Raw genomic sequence first — 18,915 nt, forward strand, 5'->3', positions numbered from 1 at the left:
CAGGAATTCTTCCAGGAATTCCTCCAGGAATTCTTCCAGGAATTCCTCCAGGAATTCTTCCAGGAATTCCTCCAGGAATTCTTCCAGGAATTCCTCCAGGAATTCTTCCAATTCTTCCAGGAATTCCTCCAGGAATTCTTCCAGGAATTCCTCCAGGAATTCCTTCGGGGGATCCTTCAGGAATTCCTTCGGGGGTTCCTTCAGGAATTCCTTCGGGGATTCCTCCAGGAATTCCTCCAGGAATTCTTCCAGGATTTCTTCCAGGAATTCTTCCAGGAATTCTTCCAGGAATTCCTCCAGGAATTCTTCCAGGAATTCCTCCAGGAATTCTTCCAATTCTTCCAGGAATTCCTCCAGGAATTCTTCCAGGAATTCCTTCGGGGGATCCTTCAGGAATTCCTTCGGGGGTTCCTTCAGGAATTCCTTCGGGGATTCCTCCAGGAATTCCTCCAGGAATTCTTCCAGGAATTCCTCCAGGAATTCTTCCAGGAATTCCTCCAGGAATTCTTCCAGGAATTCCTCCAGAAATTCTTCCAGAAATTCTTCCAGGAATTCTTCCAGGAATTCCTCCAGGAATTCTTCCAGGAATTCCTCCAGGAATTCTTCCAGGAATTCCTCCAGGAATTCTTCCAGGAATTCCTCCAGGAATTCCTCCAGGAATTCTTCCAGGAATTCCTCCAGGAATTCTTCCAGGAATTCCTCCAGGAATTCTTCCAGGAATTCCTCCAGGAATTCTTCCAGGAATTCCTCCAGGAATTCTTCCAGGAATTCCTCCAGGAATTCTTCCAGGAATTCCTCCAGGAGTTCTTCCAGGAATTCCTCCAGGAATTCTTCCAGGAATTCCTCCAGGAATTCTTCCAGGAATTCCTCCAGGAATTCTTCCAGGAATTCCTCCAGGAATTCTTCCAGGAATTCCTCCAGGAATTTTTCCAGGAATTCCTCCAGGAATTCTTCCAGGATTTCCTCCAGGAATTCTTCCAGGAATTCCTCCAGGAATTCTTCCAGGAATTCCTCCAGGAATTCTTCCAGGAATTCCTCCAGGAATTCATCCAGGAATTCCTCCAGGAATTCATCCAGAAATTCCTCCAGGAATTCTTCCAGGAATTCCTCCAGGAATTCTTCCAGGAATTCCTCCAGGAATTCTTCCAGGAATTCCTCCAGGAATTCTTCCAGGAATTCCTCCAGGAATTCTTCCAGGAATTCCTCCAGGGATTCTTCCAGGAATTCCTCCAGGAATTCCTTCGGGGATTCCTCCAGGAATTCCTTCGGGGATTCCTCCAGGAATTCCTTCGGGGATTCCTCCAGGAATTCCTTCGGGGATTCCTCCAGGAATAACTTCGGGGATTCCTCCAGGAATTCCTTCGGAGATTCCTCCAGGAATACCTTCGGGGGTTCCTTCAGGAATTCCTTCGGGGATTTCTCCAGGGATTCCTCCGAGAATTCGTTCAGGAATTCATCCAGGAATTCTTCCAGCAATTCCTCCAGGAGTTCATCCAGCGATTCCTCCAGGAATTCATCCAGGAATTCCTCAAGGAATTCTTCCAGGAATTCTTCCAGGAAATCCTCCAGGAATTCTTCCAGGAGTTCCTCCAGGAATTCTTCCAGGAGTTCCTCCAGGAATTCTTCCAGGAGTTCCTCCAGGAATTCTTCCAGGAGTTCCTCCAGGAATTCTTCCAGGAGTTCCTCCAAGAATTCCTCCAGGAATTCTTCCAGGAATTCCTCCAGGAATTCTTCCAGGAATTCCTCCAGGAATTCTTCCAGGAATTCCTCCAGGAATTCTTCCAGGAATTCCTCCAGGAATTCCTTCGGGGATTCCTCCAGGAATTCCTTCGGGGATTCCTCCAGGAATTCCTTCGGGGATTCCTCCAGGAATTCCTTCGGGGATTCCTCCAGGAATTCCTTCGGGGATTCCTCCAGGAATTCCTTCGGGGATTCCTCCAGGAATTCCTTCGGGGATTCCTCCAGGAATTCCTTCGGGGATTCCTCCAGGAATTCCTTCGGGGATTCCTCCAGGAATTCCTTCGGGGATTCCTCCAGGAATTCCTTCGGGGATTCCTCCAGGAATTCCTTCGGGGATTCCTCCAGGAATTCCTTCGGGGATTCCTCCAGGAATTCCTTCGGGGATTCCTCCAGGAGTTCCTCCGGGGATTCCTCCAGAAATTCCTTCGGGGATTCCTCCAGGAATTCCTTCGAGGATTCCTCCAGGAATTTCTCCAGGGATTCCTCCGGGAATTCGTTCAGGAATTTATCCAGGAATTCTTCCAGCAATTCCTCCAGGAATTCATCCGGCAATTCCTCCAGGAATTCATCCAGCAATTCCTCCAGGAATTCATCCAGGAATTCCTCAAGGAATTCTTCTAGGAAGTCTTCCAGGAGTTCCTCCAGGAATTTTTCCAGGAATTTTTCCAGAAATTCCTCCAGGAATTCCTCCAGGAATTCCTTCGGAGGTTCCTCCAGGAATTCCTCCGGGAATTCATTCAGGAATTCATCCAAGAATTCTTCCAGCAATTCCTCCAGGAATTTATCCAGCAATTCCTCCAGGAATTTCTCAAGGAATTCTTCCAGGAGTTCCTCCAGGAATTCTTTCAGGAATTCCTCCGGGGATTCCTCCAGGTATTTCTCCGGGGATTCCTCCAGGAATTCCATCGGAGATTCCTCCGGGGTTTCTTCCAGAGATTTATCTATAGAAACCTTCTAGGATTCCTCCAGGACTTCTTCCGGGGATCCCTTCAGAAATTTTTCCGGGGATGCCTTCAGAAATTCTTCCAGGATCCCTTCGGAGATTCCTCCGAAAATTGCACTGGAGATTCTTCTGGGAATTCCATCGGAGATTCCTCCGGGGTTTCCTCCAGGAATTCCTCCGGAGACTCCTCCAGGAATTTCTTCGAGTATTCCCCCAGGAATTCCTTTAGGGATTTCTCAACGAATTTCTCAAAATCCAATTTCTTCGGAGATTCGTCCAGGAATTCCTTCGGGTATTCCTCCAGGAATTCCTTTCGGGATTTCTCACCGAATTTCTTTGGAGACGCCTCAAATAATTCTTCCGTTGTTCAGGGAATTCCATCGGAAGTATCTCAAGTAATTTCTTCTGGGAATCCTCCAGAAATTCCTTCTGCGAATCCTCCAGGAATTCCTGCGGGAATTGTTCCAGAAATTCCTTCGGGGATTCTTCCAGAAATCTCTTCCAGGATGTTTTCTGGAATTCCTTTTGGGATTTCTGCAGAAATCGCTTCTGGGATTTCTCCAAAAATTGCTTCTGGCGTTTTAAAGAAATTTCTTTCTGGATTTCTTTAGGTACTCCTTGCGGGATTTCTTCAGAAATTTCTTCAAGGATTTCCATCGGTGAATTTTACAAATAGTTTGGAATGCCAGGATGACATACTGGAAAAATTCCACGCAGAAATCATGGAGGAATATCAGGCAGAAGTCTTGGTAGAATTCAGGCCAGGATTAAGGATTGTGGGGGTCCGGGGCCAGAGCGGATGTGGAGGCCCGGATGTGGGGCCCGGCCCCCTTAGATCCAGCCCTGAGGAATCCCAAGAGAAATACCAGAATAAATTCCTGAAGGAATTGATAGATGATTCCCTTGATGAATTTCTGGAGAATTCCCTGGAAAACTTCCCGAGAGAATCCCATTAAGGATTCTTTAAGGAATCTCTGGAGGAATTATCCTGGAAAAATCCTTGGAGGTATTCCCTTGAGAATCCCCGGAGAAATTCCTAAGGAATCCCTGGAGGAATTGAGGGAGGAATCCCTGGAGGAATTCCGGGAGGAATCCCTTGAGGACTTCCTGAAAGAATCCCATGAGGGATTTCTTATGGAATACCTGGAGGAATCTCTTGAAGAATCCCTAGAGGAATTCCTTGACAAATCCCTGGAAGAATTAAGGGAGGATTAGCTAGCTAGGAGTAATTAGCTGGCTAGATGCGAATATCAAAACGGGACATGCCACAAAAGTTCAGCTTATTGGACGCAGTGGCTTAAATTCCCCAACAGGGGAGGAAAAAAAAAGGGAGGATTCCCTGGAGAAATCCCAAAAGAAATTCCTGGAGAAATCTCTAGAGGAATTCCTGGAGAAATCCGTAGAGGAATTCCTGGAGAAATCTCTAGATGTATTCCTGGAGAAATCTATAGAGAAATTCCTGGAGAAATCCCTAGAAGAATTCCTAGAGAAATCTCTAAAGGAAATCCTGGAAAAATCCCTGGAGGAATACTTGGAGGAATTCTTGGAAGAATCTCTGGAGGAATTCCGGGAGGAATCCTGGGGGAAATCTCTGGAGGAATTCCTGGAGAAATTTCTGGAGGAACTCCTGGAGGAATCTCTGGAGGAATTCCTGGAGAAATTCCCGAAAGAATTCCTGGTGAAATTCCCGAATGAATTCATGGAGGAATTACTTGGAGGAATCCCCGAATAAATTCTTGGGAGAAACCCTGTAGGAATTCATGGAGGGATCCCTGGAGGAATTCTCGAAGGAATTCCTGGAGAAATTACCGGAAGAAATCATGGTGAAATTCCTGAAGGAATTCATGGAGGAACTACCTAAGGAATCCTTGGAGGAATCCCTGGAGGAATTCCTGGAGGAATTCCTGGAGGAATTCCTGGAAGAATTCCTGGAGGAATTCCTGGAAGAATTCCTGGAGGAATTCCTGGAAGAATTCCTGAAGGAATTCCTGGAGGAATTCCTGGAAGAATTCCTGGAGGAATTCCTGGAAGAATTCCTGGAGGAATTCCTGGAAGAATTCCTGGAGGAAATCCTGGAAGAATTCCTGGAGGAATTCCAGGAAGAATTCCTGGAGGAATTCCTGGAAGAATTCCTGGAGGAATTTCTGGAAGAATTCCTGGAAGAATTCCTGGAGGAATTCCTGGAAGAATTCCTGGAGGAATTCCTGGAAGAATTCCTGGAGGAAATCCTGGAAGAATTCCTGGAGGAAATCCTGGAAGAATTCCTGGAGGAATTCCTGGAAGAATTCCTGGAGGAATTCCTGGAAGAATTCCTGGAGGAATTCCTGGAAGAATTCCTGGAGGAATTCCTGGCAGAATTCCTGGAGGAATTCCTGGAAGAATTCCTGGAGGAATTCCTGGAAGAATTCCTGGAGGAATTCCTAGAAGAATTCCTGGAGGAATTCCTGGAAGAATTCCTGGAGGAATTCCTGGAAGAATTCCTGGAAGAATTCCTGGAGGAATTCCTGGAAGAATTCCTGGAGGAATTCCTGGAAGAATTCCTGGAGGAATTCCTGGAAGAATTCCTGGAGGAATTCCTGGAAGGATTCCTGGAGGAATTCCTGGAGGTATTCCTGGAGGAATCCCTGGAAGAATTCCTGGAGGAATCCCTGGAGGAATCCCCGGAGGAAATCCTGGAGGAATTCCTGGAGGAATCCCCGGAGGAATTCCTGGAGGAATCCCCGGAGGAATTCCTGGAGGAATCCCCGGAGGAATTCCTGGAGGAATCCCCGGAGGAATTCCTGGAGGAATCCCCGGAGGAATTCCTGGAGGAATCCCCGGAGGAATTCCCGGAGGAATCCCTAGAGAAATCCCCGGAGGAATTCCTGGAGGAAACCCCGGAGGAATCTCCGATGGAATTCCCGGAAGAATCTTCGATGCAATTTTCGGAGGAATCTCTGAAGGGATCCCTGGACGAATTTCTGAAGGCATCCCCGGAGCAATTTCTGAAGGAATCCTTGGAAAAAGTCCTGGAGGAATCCTAGAAGGCTTCCATGGATGAATCTCTGGAAGAAACCTCGGAGGAATCTCCGATGGAATTCCTGAAGGAATCTCCGAAGGAATTCACAGATGAATCTCCGAAGGAATTCACAGATGAATCTCCGAAGGAATTCCTGGAGGAATCTCCGAAGGAATCCTTGGAGAAATTCCTGAAGGAATCCCCGGAAGAATCCCAGGAGGAATCTTAGAAGGATTTCATGGATGAATCCCCGGGGAATTCCTGGAGGAATCACCGATGAAATTCCTGGAGGAATTTCTGAAAGAATCCTCGGAGGAATTCCCGGAAGAAGCCCTGGAGGAAGTTTAGAAGGATTTTAAGGATGAATCCCCGGAGGAATTCCTGGAGTTATATCTGCACAAATTCCTGGAGGAATCACCGAAGGAATTTCTGGGAAGAATCCTCTACGGAATTCCTGGAGGAATCCCTGGAGGAGGCTCCGGTGGATTTTCCGAATACCCGAAGCAATTCCTTTTCGAATTCGAAATCACATTTTTCCAGCAGCCGGATATTTTCAAAAACAAATCGTGTCCGGTTGCAGCAAACAGCCAGTTGGCCCGCTCAGAATATCACCGGTCAAATAGAGCTGGAGCGCTTCGAATTGCTGGTCAATCTTCCAGTTTGCTGTGGTCCAGATCAGTTGATTCATGCCTGCTCCTGGGAGGGGAGTTCGCTTGTTCTTGCCGATTGTCCCGGTTCCTTTCTAAGTCAGTCAGATTGGTAAACAAAGAGTTTCGTCGATTTTTTTTCTTTTTTCTCTCTCAAGATCGACTGTCAAAATTACTTTGGTAAAAATGCACTTTTTTCCTTGACCTCATTTCTTGCGATCTGAGTACTAAGCTTAAGTAGGAAACGCCACGTCCTACTCTCGACAAGTCACTCTCGACCTGGGCAGCCTACCTTGCCCGCTGTGCTTCGCGTCGTCTTGTACCGTCCAATATCCTGCGAAGACAATCTTTGCAGGGTTGCCATTCGTCATTCTTGAAACATCCTTGCCCACCGTATCCTTTCGGCTCTGACCACCTGGATGCTAGGTTTGCGTAGATCGCAGTAAGCTCGTGGTTGATTCTTTGTCTCCTTACACCGTTTTCCATCACGGCGCCGAAGATCGCGATTTTCCTCTATCCGACCAAAACCGGTACCCTTGCCCTCGCCGTATATTAAAACCCAGGGACACCTGTGCGGCGCTGAAAGAAACACCCTCACAAAGGTTCATATATTAACTTGAAAACTCCGATGACAACGTTTTCCACAGTTGACCGGTAGTTGATCATCGCCACCGAGAGAGAGCGAACACGGCTGTTAAGCGTTTGATTACTTTTCACGCCGAATAATGGGATCATTTTCCACAAAAGTCCCGACCCCAAACGGACGCGCACACGGTCATTTTTGTGGTGGCGCCAAAATGCCACACGGTCGGTCGTCGTCGGTTTAGTAGACTTAAAGTGATGTACGGCATATGACACGACACATGGGGGAGCACTAGGCGCTTGGACGAAAGTGTGCTGACAGAACGCGTACCGGCATAATTTAGAAGAGACAGAGCTCGAGATGTGCGTGATGTGAAGTGGATATTAGTTAAGTAGGTATGCGGCAGCAGTTAAGTAGCTGTGGCCATTAGAAGCGGCCGACGGCACTTCCACAAAAATGCTATTATTTTTTTTACGCGCGCACATGATCCAGAAGGTAAAAGGTGTAATAAACTAAAAATACACCTTGCTTTATTACCTTGTTCCTTACAGAAAATAAAGAGTGTGTGAAACATGGGGAAATGGATGGAATGCCGACCTTGTCCAAACCACACCGATGTGAAGCATCTTTCTGAATATAAATTATCCAGGGGGATCTCACTGGATGTGTGGATTTCTGAGCTGACTGAGAAATTAAAGATCTAGCAATTAAGCAAGGCTGGTGTGTGAGATTGGATTGATTGATTAATGAGTTGTGAAGCTGGCTGGTGCGATCCTATCACTTTCACGAACGTTCATCATTTTTCGGGCATTTCAGACCTTTTTCCCCCCTCTACCCAGCTTTTTCGTATACTCGATACATGCAGTGTCAGACCACTTCCCCCCTAAACGATGGTCGTCATATTTGAATGACCCCTAACATGGATAGCTTAGGAATCAACTACCATGCTCCTCCATATATTTCTCAATCTCCTTGGGAACACTTGGCTGATAATAAAATCACCAGAAAACCATAATTGCATGCAAGAAAAGCCGAAAGCCAATTTTCATTGGGAAATCAAAACAATATCCGTGGTTTGCCTGCCTGGCTTCTAGAAGGATGTTTGATGCAAGCATATCTTGACACCATTCACGTATAGTATTGGTCATATAACATTCAGGAATGGTTTTATGAAGTGGGCCATTTTACCCCACCTTGTCATTCTGGACTTTGTTTCCCTAAATCGAATAATGCAGAAATGAGTTGCGATGGGGATCGCGATCAGGTGGTATTGTTCGAAGGAAAAAGTGACAAACGACGCGTGTTTGGGGTGGTTGCGATGGGGATCTCGATCGGGTTGCATTGTTCGGCGAAGGAAACGAAAAGTGACGCGAGTTTGTGGCAGTTGCGATGAAAATCTCGGTCGCGTTGCATTGTTCGAAGGAAAAAATTGAAAGAAGACACGTGCACATTCTCCTTTCTCAAGAAGTGGTAAAAATGGATGCACACTTGGTAGCAAACAGTATTGCAGAAAATTGAAGGAGTCAAGGAGTGGTTGCGGTCTTCCGACGACATGGAACTGGGTGAGATCATTCCGAGTTTTTTTTTCTTTACTTACTAGATGAAGTTGGGATAATTTCGCCACTCGTGTTGGAATTGCTCCACGACCTTCAGGCTTTTTTTAATATTTTTTCAGGATACCCTGTATGCATTTTTCACAAATTCGGAAATTCTGTTGTATATTTATTTGGAAATCTCAGGAATTTCTCTAAGAACTTCAGGACGAACGAAATTCTGGAATTTCTCTTAGCGTGGAATATCCACGCTTTTTCCAGCAGTTTTCACAGAAATTCCTTTAGTAATTTCTCAAGCAATTGTTCTGGATTTTTTTTTGGACTTTTTCAGCAACTTTTCTAGAATTTCTTCAAGAGTTGTTTAAAGAATATATCCAGGAATTAATTTTTTTTCTAGGAAATGCTTTAGGATTTTCTTCAGATTGTTTTTCATAATTTTCAGCAATTCCTTTATACATTTCTTTTTAAGAATCCCTCCAGATTTTTTTTTTCTAGGACCACCTTCAGATATTTTTACAAATGTTTTCCGATTTTTTTGGAACTCAAGAGTAGATTTTCGTCCTCTTAAAATACGTCCACATATTCCATTGGGAATTCCCCTTATCTAGGAATTTCTAAAGATGATTTTTTCTGGATTTTTTGCATCAGTTTCTCAATATATTTCTTCACCCAAGCAACGGTTTGCTGGCCAACCTGTCTGGTAAAGGTTTTGAGAACCGTCATAAATCCTTATACCTTTTTTTCTTTTTGATTTTATGATTGCCATAAAACCTCTTCTAGTTTATTTGACTGAAAAATGTTACTTGAGCAATGTTTCTTATAGTATTTTTTTTCCTGCAATTTAGTCTAAAATTGTTTATCAGGATTTTCAGGAAATTATTTTGGAAGTTTCTCCAGAAATTGCTGCGGTAGTTGCTTCCGGAAATGCTTTAAGATTTTTTCTAGGAATCTCTTGAGGAATTTACACATTAATTCACCCATAAATTTCTCCAGGAATTCCTTCTAAAATTCCTTCTGGAAATTCTCCAGGAATTCCTTCAGAACCTTCTCCAGGACTTTATCCAGAAATTCATTAAGAAATATATCAAGAGATACAGGGGATAGACAAAACGATAGGGACAGGCAAAATTTTCACTTTACAAAAAAATGGTCAACTAGCTGTATCGTTGTGAAAAGTGCATCAGTAAATCTCAAATTTTCACTGTAAGTTGGTCAACTAGTTGTCGACCAATGATCCAAATGTGGGAAGTAAGAATGATTCTGGTAAAAGGCACAAGACCAACTTTGGACTGTTATATCTCCGGATTCAATGAGTCGAATGTAATGGAATTTTGAGCATTTGTGACTATATAATGAACTTCGAAAAACTTTTGACTTAACTTGAAATTGTTATAACGGAAGAAAATTATAGTGATAAGATTATTTTGCTAATAAAACACCAAATTATCCCAAAAATTCAACATCGCTTCAAAACTCAAGATGGTTACTAAAGTTTATATTCCCTCAAATTGACTTGAATATAGATATGTTTGAAAGGGAGTAACAAAATATCGAATAATAAATTGAAGCAAGTTATAGGATGCATGTTTAAAATAGACCAATTAACTAAAAATTTATATAATAAATTAAATCTTTTTTATTTTTTTCTTACAAACAATTTCAAGTTAAGTCGAACGGTTTTCAAAGCTCTTTATATAAGTTATGAATGCTCAAAATTTCATTGCATTCGGTTCATGGAATCCGGAGATATAACAGTTCAAAGTTGGCTATCGAATAATTATGTTTTTCACAGGAATCTTTCTAACTTCGTGTAGAACAGCCCGGTCTTTCCCAAATTTGAACCATTGGTAGACAACTAATTGACAAACTCACAGTGAAAATTTGAGTATTTTTTATGCACTTTTCAAAATGTAACAGCTAGTTGACCGTTTTTTGAAAAATTAAAATTTTGCCTGTCCTGATCATTTTGTCTATCCCCTGTATCTTCAGGAGTTTCTCTAAGAATATCTCTCTGAATTTAACCATTATTCTCTTCAGTGTCTTTTTTTTCAATAATGCCTCCAAAAATCACTTTAAGATTTCGTTTAGTAAATAAAGTTTGAACTATTCCAAGAGTAAATCTAGAAATTTTCAAGATGAAATTATTTCTGGTAATGCTCAAAAAAATTCACTAGGAATTTTAAAAGGAATTTCAACAGAAATTTAAAAAAAATCCAGGAATTTCTTTCAAAATTCCTGCCGAGCTTCTTTCAAAATTTCTGCTGAATTTCTTCAGCAGTTACTTTAGGAACTTCTGTGAGAAAATTCCTCAAGGAATATCTTGTTACTTGGCAGGTCGGAAGGACCACGCCTAGCGAGCGAGACTCTTAGGGTCGGCACGTTTCGCTGGTCAAGAACCCAAGTAAAACACACTTTTAGCTTTTTACTTTTTATTATTTTTTCAACTTACTGTGGGGTGTGTGGCGTGTCGGTGTGAGGTGTGTCGTTGCGGCCGGCCGGAAATGGAGCACTGGGGGGGTTTCCTGCGGGTGTCCTGGGCGTTTGGAGGACCGACGGGCTTGAACGGGATGACGGGGTACGCGGCACAACCTTCGCGCTTGATATTGCCACCGGGGTGGTATGGTGGACGATGACCAACGGGCTCAGCGGGGAATGCCGAGGGCTGCGGGTGATCACGGATCGTTCTGGGCGTCGGAGGGTCCTCAATGCCGGACGGGACTTCAGGCTGTCCAGGCAGGCCACTAGCTGAACGGAAAACGTAGTTCGGGCCTCCTAGGCGGCGGACGGGATGCCTTACAGGTGTTCACGGGCCACGGGTGGCCACTACCAGGCTGAATAGGCCTATGATAATGGGTCCTGAGGAAAGTGGGGTTATACACAGGGCTACTACTGGGCGTCTCACTAATTGCTGAATCACTCTTTCAACGGCTGAACCATACCTGATTCGATAATTCCTGATTCACAGATCACTTTCTCTTTCGACTAAATATTCAACTATAACTTTAACTTAAACTCGATAGATCAACGGTTAAATTGATTTTGGCGGGCGGATATTTCTATTAACGAACTAGTTGCCTCGAGAGGTCAGAGTCGAAAGACTTTGCTCTTGGCTATCTTCGACCCAGTAGCCTGTCCCCTTTGCCTTTTCCCAATTTCCCTTTTTCTTTCTTCTTCTGACGTGGATGTGTCATGGCGTCCACTTCTCCCCTTTTTGGCTCATTTTGTGTATGTGTTGTCTTAGATCTGTTCAGTGTTGGGTGCATGTGTGTTAACAAATTTTGTTCTGATTTTTATTAATTATCTCTAACAATTTACTAACTTATAACAAATAACAAAATAACAATTTTATATAAATTCTACTAACAAATACTAAACAATTAACAAATTTATTCTCAAAAACAACGTAATAAACAAAGTTAGCGTTTCTCAACGGTAACACCACCTCCCATCTCCCTCTAAAATTAATTGTATAATTTATTATCAATTAATTTTCATAAAGTTTACATAACGAAATAGCATATCAGGTTTGAGTTGCAACTTTCATGCATTCGATTTTCCCAAAAACAGACATTGTCGCGTGTATTCACCAGATAGTTCATTCCTTACATGCTCGGAATGCTATCTTTACCGCTTCTAATACCCGATTCTGTTACTTGGCCTTTTCATCTTCCAAATTACCCAAAACAGTGAAGTTTTGTGAAAGATTACCAACACATTCTTAGTTCGTGTGAAATATCATGATGCAAATCTACCGAATGGATACTATTTATTGTTGTTTTGATTTCAATGTGCATTTTTGGATGGGTTTCTTAGAATTTGGTATTACGGAGCCGTTATTTGGAGTCATAGTGCAGACTTAACGCGTTAAAAAAATCTGCAAACTGCGGAGAAGAATTTGATCACTACTAGTCATAATTCATTGGACAGTTCTATTCTTCGCACACAAGCCACAATTCCTCATAACAACAGACTATTGACGAGATGATATTCTACTTTTATCGAACAGAGATGGACCTACAACAAAAAACATGTACCTACATTCATCTACATCAACTTCACACTCGCTCTAACAATTTTAGCTCTTCACATATACAATACGATCATGATCTTGAACAATACTTTCGACCAACGCGGACATGGTGAGGACGGCCGAAATTCTACGCTGCTGGATTTAGTGGTTTTGTGTAAGGAAAATATCGTAATCCCAACCTAACTAGTGGAGAAGATGGTGCTAATTACTCGGGAATACCAGGCTTAATCTCTGCGGCAGAAAATATGCCCAAATTCTTGCCATTTTCGTCGGTGAGCTCATATGAGCTAGTGCCTCTTCGCGAAACAACGATGGCGGGCACGTATGCGGGACCAAGTTTAGAATTGTAATGGTCTCCCGCCGAAGACTGGGTGAAATTTCTTTTGTATACCCGCTGACCAACCTGATACACAGGTGCAGGTTTCTGGTAGCGAAGGTTATACGCTCTTGAACTGCGATTGTGAGCCTTTTCTAAGTGTTTACGAACGAGATTATAAACAGTGTCATTGACTCGCAATCGTTGTGCATCTCGGGCCGAATCAGAAAGCACAGACGTATCTGCATCTCTCCTATGCTCTTCGCCAGTAGTGACGATTTCGTGGCCAAATATAACGCGATATGGGGTGAAATTAGTGGACGAATGGAAAGTGTTGTTTATGGTGTGCTCAATTTCGGATATTCTTGTATCCCATTGGCGCTGATCGGATTTTACATAAGTGCGAATGCATGCATTTATGCTCCGATTTAGTCGCTCAACAGGGTTTGCCTGTGAGTGATGACGTGAGTTGGCCCAATGTTTCACTCCATATTTGCTCAAAAAGTTTTTAAAGTCGTGGCTTAGAAAACTTGTGGCATTATCAGTGATGATAATTTCGGGAACAGAATAACGCCTAAACCATTGTTCCTCGAGAATTTTTATGATTAGTTCCGTCGAAATTTTCTTGACGGGAACTAATACTGTCCATTTGGAAAATAGATCAAGGAGTACAAATAGGTGCATGTTTCCAGCTTTCGATCGGGGTAAAGACTGAATAAAGTCAACTGCTACGATTTGAAAGGGCTTTGTCGCTAACCGTGGATTTCCCATCGATGGATGCTGTGACACGGAACTGGGTTTGCATTCCTTGCATACCTGGCATTTCCCTACATACTTTTTGGCCGACTCGGCCAGTTTTGGCCAAAAATATCTAGTCCTGAGGCGCTCAAGTAATTTTTCATAGCCGATGTGAAGTGACTCATCATGCTCGAGCTGAAGCACTCGCTCTCTATCGCTTTCAGGGATGCAGAGCTTCCATTCATGGCGATAGTCGAGCACTTCAGTTTTGTTGGGAACCAGCTTAAATAGTTTTTGGTTCTCGATTTTAAAGTCTAGATGATCATCAGGTGAAGTCTCTACCTGTTTGTATAAGTTGGCATACCATGCGTCTCCATCGGAAAGGACCTCGGTTATTTCTACGGAGCGGGAAAGCGCGTCTGGGATGACGTTGTCCTTTCCGCGTCTATGCCGTATCTCCATATCGTAACCCTGCAACTCAATGCTCCATCTACTCAATCTGGAGGACGTACGCCACTTACCCTTCATGATGTGAGTGAGGGCAGAAGCATCCGTGACAACGGTAAAATGGGTCCCTTCTATGTACGGGCGGAATTTTTCAATGGCGCTTAAGACCGCCAACCCTTCTTTTTCTGAAGCTGCGTAAGCTTTTTGGGCAGGTGACAGTTTTTGAGAAAAGTATGCAATTATTTTCTCACCGTCTTCATGCTGCAGTGTCAGGATTGCAGCGATAGCGCTATCGCTAGCATCCGATTGGATTTGGAAGGGAAGGATAAAATTAGGGTTTGCTAATACGGGAGAGGCGATCAAACTTTCCTTCAGCTGTAAGAAAGCTTGTTCTGCTCTCGGGTTCCAAGTCAGAGATTTCGGTTTTTTCTTTAAGAGATCGGTGAGAGGCGCAGACAACTCACTGAACCCAGAAATAAACCGTCTATAATAATTAGTCATCCCGAGAAACCTGCGCAATGACTTGAGAGATGCCGGCCTCTCGTAATTTATAATGGCCTCTATTCGATCGGGGTTTGGCTTCAGGCCCTCGGGGGAGAGAATGTATCCCAGGTAGGGTAATTCTCTCACACAAAATCGCGATTTGTCGAGATTGATTGACAGATTTGCTGCCTTCAACCGACGAGCTACTTCGGTAAGGGTTTCGATGTGTGCTTCAAATGTGTCGTTTACCACGACAATGTCGTCGAGGTAGACGAACACATTTGGTTCCAGTTCACCATACCCCAGGACGTCATCCATTAGCCGAGCCAGTGTCGCTGGACTATTGACTAGACCAAATGGGAGCCTGGTGAACTGGAACAATCCTCTCCCTAACACCGAGAAGGCAGTATATTTGCGAGAATCTGGGTGCAATGGTATTTGCAAGAAAGCTTTGGTTAAGTCGATGGTAGTCAAATACTTGCTTGCCCCCAATCTGCTCAATATTCTGTCTTGGTGTGGGAGAGGATAAGCGTCGCGTTTTGTCCTCTCATTAAGGCGTCTCGCATCTAAACACAACCGTACTTCCCCAGTTGGTTTGATAACTGGAACGGTGCTCTGTGACCATTCACTTTTGCTCGGCTCAATGACCTGCTGTTGTAGCATTTTATCGAGCTCTAGATTGATGCGCTTTTGCATTTCAGGTGACGTTGGATATGGGTTAATTCTGATTGGAGCCGACTTTTGGAATTCATCCTTGAGCTCAATCTTGTGAGTTGCAAGTGGAGTTACATCCAAAATTTGCCCATCAACTGCAATTTTGAATTTGAGTTTTACTTTCTCTAACTGGGCCTTTTGTGTCTCGCTTAAACTTCCCTCGTCCTTCTCACTTTCCTGCCATTCCAACTCATCAATCCTTAAATTTTCCTCCAACTTCTTTTCCCTTCTTCGAGACTCTCGACTCAGGACAATTGGCTGAATCTGGAAGGCTCGCCAAAAGTCATTGAAGCCTAGAATTAATCTACGCTTAAGTTTGGGCGCCACGAGAGTCTTGACAATTCGATTTTCGTTATTAAACGTGATTGGGAGATACACGAACCCCTCAACGTCGACTTTAGACCCTGATGCAGTTTCTACATGCACATCTGATGGAAATATTTTCAGCTTTAATAGTTTAATTAGCTTTTTACACCCTGCTCCTAACACCGAGCAGTGAGCACCACTGTCTAACAAGCCAACAATTTCTCTACCTAGCACACTCACTTTTACAAACGGTCGCGTGTCTCCATCGACCCGAACGAAAAGCTCGTTCACGGTGGACACGGGAGAGTAATCATTCTCAGAGACCGTCTCAAAACCGCTCATCGAAAGTTCTTCTGAGGTCTGACAATTTTGTGAAGGGTTTTGGCGACTTCCTTCAGCTTGCCTCCTCAAGCTGAATCCGCCTCGTTTTTTTGGCACACAGGGCAAGCAGGGGTCATAACATCTCCGAATCCGCAAATTCTGCAGAATTTGCCTTTCGGTTTGGGACAATCTGCATAATGATGTCCACTGGTCCTACAATTGTAGCAAACTCCAATCGGTGGCCGTCGATATTTCTCAGCCATCTGTATCAACGTGCCCTTCGAGGAGCCTTCGACTGGGTCGACAGGCTTCTCTCCCGACTTCTCCCCTAAATTTTTCGTCTCTGTTAATGTTTTGGTTTTCTCTGTTGAATCATTTTTAGGTTTGCTTCGGGTAAAAACTCGCGATGCCGCATTCGGATTTTGAGAGTTACCTTTGGACTTCGACGACTCTGATGCTACAACTTCGTGGAGCTGAGCGCTTCTACCACGAGCTGAATTTTCGTGCGGTCTATGGAACATGGTCCAGTTATTCTCGTCAATGATCCGCCCATACTTCTTCAGTTTGGACAGCGATCTGACTCCGGCACCAGTCATGGCGTTCTTATATTCAAAACGGAGATTACGCCAGATGATGTTAAATTTCCTGCGCTCAGAAATCGACCGAGTCATCGAGTGAAAAATCTTCATAATGTCGTGAAAAAAATCAGTAAATTTTTCCCCTCTTGCTTGTCGTCTTTCGGTAGCTTGTACCTCAAGCTGGAAATCTAAATCGGGGGGTAAAAACTCCCGTTTGAGTTCCCTTTTCAACTCGTGCCAATTCCGAAAATCTCTGTTTTCTACTCCCTCAATAAACCAGTCTTTCGCGCGACCTGTGAAAAGGTGAATTGCGCTCCTAAAAAGTTCCTTCTCAGAGATGTCCTCAGAAATACATCTCATTTTCACCTCTTTCAAGAACTCTGTTAGCTTTCTACCCTGATCTTTTCCATCATATTTTAATCTTCACTCCGCAACAGGTATTCTCTTCATATCCAAATTTCTCCTACTTCCCCTCCTCCCTCTTCTCTTTTTATCCTCACTGCTCGAATCTGAACTACTACCTGAATCTGAACTGTAGTACTCGGAGCTTTCTGTAACCGATGTCGTACTAGAAGTAGTCGAGAAGCTCGGTTTACGATGTCGTCTTTTCTTCTCTCGCTTGGATGACTTGTTTCCTTTTTTCCCTGATTTGCTCTGCTTTTTCGACTTACGAGCAACCCTCTCTCTACTTTCCTCGGAACTATCCCGTTTGAATTTCGCGCTGTGACTATCGGAATCGTGACAATCATCTACCTTCCTCTCTACCTTCCTTCCATCTCCTATATCAGTTTTCGTTTCTTCTGGCTCTAAGCATTTCACCGATTTTTTCTCTACCGGCTCTGGCTCCTTTTTAATACGGTCATTCAGACTAATCAAAACCTATTCTAATCTCTTTTTCTTTTCCATCGTATCTCGCGCTTCCTTCATCTTTCGTTCCTCTTCCGCAATATGTTTCTCTCGCATCTGCCTTTGCTGTTCGGTAGTCTGTTGCACGAACGTTTTGAAAACCGCGATAAGCTCTAATGGATTTTCCTTTTTACCTTCCTCGTATTCCGAAAGAACTTTTAAAATTTCTTCCGACCTCTTTACTGACTCATTCATCTCTTTCTTTTTCGATTCTAGCAACTGGTGTGCTGCTCCTGCCTGCTCTAACTCTTCTTCTACCTCTTTTGCTGATACCGCTGTCTCATTCAGAACCTCTATTTCGCTTCTAACCTCTTCTAACACGTTATTCAAATCAGATTCCAGTCTTTCGGAATCTTCTGAATGAGTACCACTATCAGTCACTTCCGGGAAAAATCGCTTGAATAGGTCCGCGGCTTGACGACCTATTTTTCCAATTTCGTTTCTAAAATTTTTCGCGCCTGCAGCCTTAGACAAAATATAATTCCGAACTCGATAATGAACCAATCGCGTTTTTAGTTTTTGACGCTGTCTGGCATCTGTTCTAGGATTTTCTAGCAAACCACCTATGACCGTTAATTTTGAACCACTAATTCTTCATCAACATTTTGCCACGGCTGAGAAAAGGCAAACGTTTTTGATTCTCTTTCACCCTTCAATCTATCTTTGAGCTTCCTTCGCTTGATACTCTCGTGTTCATCGAAGTGAAACAAAATGTTCCTGATTAGTAGCTCATATTCTACCTCATCAACCGAAAGATGGGATACATCCATACAGGTGTACATTGTTTGGAGATCCATTGTTCTCTTGAATGGCCGCTATTCAAAGAATAAAAGCTGGCTATTGTGTAAATGATCGCTTTATTCATGCACAATACCGATCGCAAAATAGTCACACAATTCAATGAAACATTCATTTCTCAGGCTTTTTTAGTTGAATCAAGACCCATTAACAAAATAATTTGAATTAAAAATCGGATCGTTTCTAGTTTTCGCTATCTGGTGGGAACACTGCAACACTGTGAGCTTCTGCGAGCGTGCGCGCACTAGTAATATGGTATCTAGAAACTTTTCACTTTACGGGTGGGAACAAATTCGTGCTACCGGCTTGAAATCACTAGCTTTGCAAATCAAATTCTAAAGTAATCTATTGTTCTAATTGGATAACCTACTTTTTATGCAATCACGCGTTTTTCGTGAAATTCACTAATTTGATAACCTATTTTTTCTGCATTCACTTGAATTCTTGACCTGGGCTATTTTAGTTGGGCGCCAATTGTTACTTGGCAGGTCGGAAGGACCACGCCTAGCGAGCGAGACTCTTAGGGTCGGCACGTTTCGCTGGTCAAGAACCCAAGTAAAACACACTTTTAGCTTTTTACTTTTTATTATTTTTTCAACTTACTGTGGGGTGTGTGGCGTGTCGGTGTGAGGTGTGTCGTTGCGGCCGGCCGGAAATGGAGCACTGGGGGGGTTTCCTGCGGGTGTCCTGGGCGTTTGGAGGACCGACGGGCTTGAACGGGATGACGGGGTACGCGGCACAACCTTCGCGCTTGATATTGCCACCGGGGTGGTATGGTGGACGATGACCAACGGGCTCAGCGGGGAATGCCGAG

The 18,915-nt window shown here is 43.7% G+C and overlaps 1 protein-coding gene and 1 long non-coding RNA gene across 2 annotated transcripts in view; one reads left to right on the forward strand and one right to left on the reverse strand.

Moving 5' to 3' along the window:
* The window catches only part of LOC109409361 (thrombospondin type-1 domain-containing protein 4), an 820,641-nt gene that overhangs the window by 25,387 nt on the left and 776,339 nt on the right, over nt 1-18,915 (reverse strand). The gene's annotated exons all lie outside the window — the stretch shown is intronic.
* On the forward strand, nt 10,844-16,546 carry LOC134287831 (uncharacterized). The gene is made up of 2 exons (XR_009997571.1): nt 10,844-12,648; nt 16,202-16,546. It is a non-coding gene; the product is annotated as an uncharacterized LOC134287831 (long non-coding RNA).

The sequence above is a fragment of the Aedes albopictus genome, chromosome 2 (assembly GCF_035046485.1).
Source record: "Aedes albopictus strain Foshan chromosome 2, AalbF5, whole genome shotgun sequence".
In the NCBI taxonomy this organism is placed as follows: Eukaryota; Metazoa; Arthropoda; class Insecta; order Diptera; family Culicidae; genus Aedes; species Aedes albopictus.